The sequence below is a fragment of the Mustela erminea genome, chromosome 2, assembly GCF_009829155.1.
Source record: "Mustela erminea isolate mMusErm1 chromosome 2, mMusErm1.Pri, whole genome shotgun sequence".
In the NCBI taxonomy this organism is placed as follows: Eukaryota; Metazoa; Chordata; class Mammalia; order Carnivora; family Mustelidae; genus Mustela; species Mustela erminea.
The window spans coordinates 95,222,116-95,227,472 of NC_045615.1; the positions used below are offsets into that span (position 1 = coordinate 95,222,116).

General features: G+C 48.0%; 1 pseudogene; it reads right to left on the minus strand.

Annotated features, from left to right (window-relative positions):
* Positions 1–2,247: 2,247 nt before the first annotated feature.
* Positions 2,248–4,072, minus strand: LOC116582429 (annotated as a pseudogene).
* Positions 4,073–5,357: the final 1,285 nt, after the last annotated feature.

Sequence of the window (5,357 nt, forward strand, 5' to 3'; positions counted from 1 at the left end):
GTCTAATTCCCTTGAGTGTGCTTATTTTAGAAAATCTTTTAAAACATATTCCAATTTTTAACTTTTTTTCCTGCTTTGGTATTTTTGTGTTGTTGATGAGCCTTTGTATTTATGCTTTTCATTTTTGAAAGGGGATGGTGCTGTCTAGGCCTTCTCATTGCCCCAAACTGGCTGGGAGGTTTCTATTTTGCTCCCTTCTGTTTTTTTTTTTTTTCATTTTATTTTATTTTATTTTATTTTATTTTATTTCTTCCCAGTGTTCCAGCATTCATTGTTTATGCACCACACCCAGTGCTCCATGCAATACGTGCCCTTCATAATACCAACCACCAGGCTCACCTAACCCCCCACCTCCCTCCCCTCCAAAACCCTCAGTTTGTTTCTCAAGCATCCACAGTCTCTCTTGGTTTGTCTCCCCCTCTGATTTCCCCCAACTCACTTCTCTCTCCATCTCCCAATGTTCTCCATGTTATTCCTTATGCTCCACAAGTAAGTGAAACGATACAATAATTGACTCTCTCTGCTTGACTTATTTCACTCAGCATAATCTCACCGGGTCCTCTTTGCACCCTCATCTTATAATGTGAGCTTGAGGCAAGGTGTTGATGGTGTAATGTCACCTTCTGTTTCTGAGAGTTGGGGGATAGTTGCTGGAAAGAACACTCATACCTACAAGAGACCTCGATTTTATGTCTCTATTTCTTTCTCCATAGTTATTATTTTTTTAAAGCATTATGTGGTAAGACTGAATCTTTTTTCCACATGAGGTAGAATAGTTCTATCATTTTAAACACACACAACACTTAGGAGGCTTGTTTTACTTAAAGTGGAAAATTATGCTAGGAACAAAGTCAACAAAAAGTAAAAAAACACAGCGACGCCTGGGTGGCTCAGTCAGTTAAGCATCTGCCTTTAGCTCTGGTCATGATCCCAGGGTCTTGGGATGGAGTCCGGCATCAGGCTCCTTGCTCTGTGGGGAGCCTGCCTCTCCCTCTGCCTGCTGCTCCCCCTGCTTGCACGTGCTCTCTCTCTGTCTGATAAATAAAATCTTAAAAAAAAAAAAAAAAAGTAAGAATACTAAAAAAAAAAAAAAAAGAAAAGAAACCACAAAAAGTAGCAGGAAAGAGAACCAGTTAAGTGCAGCTCCAAGAGTCCAGCAGTTCTTTGGGTCATGGTTATCCACAACTCCACGTGGGCATCTGTCTGTGCAACCATCCCACACACTGAGCTCAAGGTACACTATATGTATTAGGGGCCTGCTCTCACAGAGAGACCTGCAGATGTCCTCAAGTCGCTCCAACTGAACTTCAACAGGACAGTCAAAAGGAGATTATTCTGTCCCTGCAGCTCTGCCTGCCCCTGGTGCCTCCCTTAGGGAGGGCCACAGGTCTCTAAGCTCCTCTGCTTGGAGTTAACAAGCTAAGCTTGGAGTGGGGAGACTTTCCAGAACCAGGCTTTGTTGCAAGTGGTTTTGTTTTTTGAAAAAGATGTGACTTCTTTAAGGAATTTTAAGACCACCTGCTTTTTTGTGTTTTCGGTGCTGAGGTAAACCCCAACCACATGGCCCTCTACCCACTGAGATAACATGCTTCCAGTGCAGGTGAGAGATGATGTCTCATTTTGGCATCACAGAGTTAATCTAAAAGTAAGAAAAACTGTCCTGATGGAGTAGACACTTACATGGGAACTGGAGGCAAGAATCAATAGGTTACGCATTAGAAGCCCTGGGCACACAACATCATGACTCTGTAGCTTCCAAGACCCTGGGGCTAACATACCAAGAGCCCTGGTTCAGAGGAAGCCTCTTCTCTTAAGCCTCCCCTTCGGTAAACCGGACTCATTATGATGTATTTGCATTGTGGTTTTAGCTCCCCCACCTTGTGGGACTGCTGCCTGAAGGTTCCCACAGAAACCTGGTAGGGTCAAAACCTGCCCCTCCCAACTTGTGGGAGGAGTGCCCCAAAGGACTGGAAGCAGCCTCTATTAGAGATCACCCTGTCCAGAACCCAAGACTCTCTCACCCCCATAAAAACAAAGTACCCTTGTAGCCTCAGGGCAGTTGCTACCTCTGGGCCTGCCCACTCTCTCTTCTTGAGAATGTACTGTCCTTAAGAAACTGCTTTGTGCTTGCTCCTTTCCTTCTGGCTGTCTTTCTTGGAGCGTGGATCCTCATCTAAATCTTTTGTGGGGAATCCAGCAACTGCAGCCTCCATTCACACAGTGCAGTTTCTCTTAGTGGGAATAGTCTCAGTTGCTCCTTTGGGAGGTCCTTCTCCCTGCCTGCTGCCTGCTGCAGTCCACACTCAGAATGAAGTTGATGCTTGTGCTGTCTTCTGTCTTGACCAGTCTCTGCTCTGGCCACTCTAGTCGCTGTTCCTGTGCTCTGTGGGCAAAGAGGCCAACACGTATTCACGTGTTCCCAGCTTGTGCATAGGACTCAACACTGCATTGTTCACTGGGTCGTGGACGGCAGCAGGGACTGGCACCATGTGAGTCCCGTTTTGTGTTACAGTTTTTAATGGGCAACTGGTGCTGACCTGGAGGCACCTGTTGTGTTGCGGTGACTGTCTGGACAGGGGCGGTCTGTGACGTCTGGGTGATCCGGTCAGCATTGCCTGGTGTGACATGGCTAATCGCAGGAATAGGTTCTCCTTTCACCTTTACTTCTTTGTGATCTCCCTTCTCTTGTGCCTCTGCCTTAGGAGGGGCCAGCATGGCCGCCTGAGCGACCACTGCCTGGCTGGCAACAGTGTGTGTGTTCTCTGGGGCCAGGCTGGCCCTGCTGGTGATAGACGCCGCTGGGATCGGATGGATGACATGCACTCTCTGCACAACAAGCTGCCAGGAGGCCGAGGTGGTCACGGGGCTGTGACCGTGTAGGTGACAGGCCTGATGGTTGGTGGCAGCTGCTGCTGCATGGCAATTAAAAAGCGCCAGCTAGACAGCCCAGTGTGCTCTGGGCAGACAGGGCCTCTTGGATGACAGCCAGTTTGGACTCAGGCTCCAGGGTGGCTGGTGAACCTTCTTTTAACAGGCTCTTAGGGGTCTGGGCACCACTGCAGTGAGCAGACAGCACTCCAGTGTGATTGGGAGAGGCTGGGGCACTTCTAGATGAGAGGTCCCAGGTGTTTTGAAGCAAGGCCACGCCCCTAGGCCGTCTATTCTTAGAAGCCTGCTCTATTAATTTGCTTTCAGAGCCTCCAGAATAAGCCTTTGCCTGGTTCTTCCCGGGAACCTGGTATTTTGATGAAATAACGATTCAGAGAGATTGCAGCAAATTGAATTCTCCCCATCCTTGTCCACAGTTCTGTAGTATGAATAGTTTTTAGTGATGTATAAATTCTATTTAAGGTGAGTTGTTTATCAGGAACCATTGTAATTGCTTGTACGATCAATTGTGCATGGGAACAAGGTGGCTTTGACTCCTCTTCTAAGCTGTCTCCACTGGAACTTCTTTTTCATTTTCTGGCTGCAAGTTGTCGGCCATTAAATTGAGGTCAGCTGGTATCACACAGCCCATTTTGTACCCCGAAGGGCCCGCTCCCCGAGGGCTGGATGAGCAGGCGTTTGCAGCACTGACGCCTTCCGTGGGGAAGGGAAGGGGACTGATGCAGTGGGCCACCGTGTCTGGAATGTTGATGCTCAGGGGCAAGACGTAGGCGGGCCCCACAGCAGAGCCTCCTGCTACTCCCTCTTCGCAGCGAACCTGATCTCGGTGTTTGTGCCTGGGAACCTAAACGCGCATGCGTGATAGCTGCCCCGGCAGGCGCTGAGGCCTCTGGAGCACGCAGCCCGGGAAGGCGCCGTTCTCGCTGAGGCAGTGTGGGAAGCGTCCCGGCGGGGGCGTGAGGCAATGGTGGTGGCCCGGAGAGGTGAAGCTCGAGTGGCCTACGGTCACGTCCACTGAGCCCTGCAACAAGTTGCGCCTGATGACTACCAAGTGCTTCTTCATCAGGTACTGGAACTCCTGGCCCTGGAAGTGCGCCAGGTCTCCGTCGTGAGGCGGGACCCGCCATATGCCTGAAAGTGTCCTGGCAGCCTTCCATGGCGGCCATGGAGCTGAGGGCCGCATGAGGATGCCTGGAGGGCGACAAGTGGACGCTTCTCCATAGTATTGATTGACTGAGTCATAGATTCATTTACTTGAGAGAGAGAGTGAGCATAAAGGGAGGGACAGAGGGAGAGGGAGGGAGAGTCTTCAGCGGACTCAGCACTGAGTGTGGAGCCTGGTGGAGGGCAATCTCACCACCCTGAGATCAGGACCTGAGTGGACACCAAGAGTCAGGCTTAACCAACTGCGCTGCCCCGGCACCCCTCCATAGTTACTGTAAAGGACATACCTGGGGGCTCTTCTTCTCTGGTGAAGGGCACTTTCAGTTTGAGAATGCTTCTCCACCGCAGTGGGAGTGTATATGTTGGGTGAGTCGGGTGGTCCTCTGGCTTCCAGGAGTCACTCTTTGGTCAGAGGCAGTAGAGAAGAGTGTTTAGAAGGACATTCCGTACTTCTGCCCCTCTACCACTGAGGTGAGTTTGTTCTAAGTTGGGGATATCAATGGAGGTTCCACGAATTCCCTTTTTCCCCTGCTGCTGCCCTCTTCCTCAGTTGTCAGGAGAAATCACTGTGTTACTTCAGGGACCCCTAATTGTTCTGTTTCTGTTAGGAACTTTTTAAAGGACTGTTTGAGGTAAGCTTCCTTTACTTGTTCCACAATTGATGATCTGTTCTTTGTTCTTTTTCCTTTTGGAGGACAATGTCATATGTTATATGTTTTAGGTCTCTCTACCATCTTTCTCTGTAAGTTACTTGCCTGTGTTTAATCTCCTTGAAAAGTTCTCATAAAAATTGCTTTTGTGGATAGTTTAAAAACCCTTCACTATTGTAGTCTTCCTTACATCTGTCCTACTCATATGACTCCTATCCTATGCCTCAGAGGTAGTGAAATTGTGTGTGGTCATGGTTAAGATCTTTTAGGAAATTCTTCAGGCAGCTTGTATCATTTCTTTTAAAAATATATTTTCCTCTTTGACCCAGAATATACTGAAAAGTAATTTTATAGAAGATTCATTTCTGTCTTTCTGGATTTGTTCTATTTAAAAATCTTTTTTTCCCCTGTGATATAAAACAAAGAACCTGGCTTGGGCTTGTCTAGCAAGTAGTGTCCTGAAGTATATGAATTTGTTTTCTGGGGCTGCTGGTAACAAATTGCCACAAACCAAGTAGCCTGAAACAACAGAAATTTATTCTCATGATTCCGGAGATTAGAAATCCAAAATTAAGATGTCAGCAGGTCCATCCTCTCTCTGAAGACACTAGGGAAGAATCTTCCTTAACTCTTCCCAGCTTCAGGCAGTCCTTG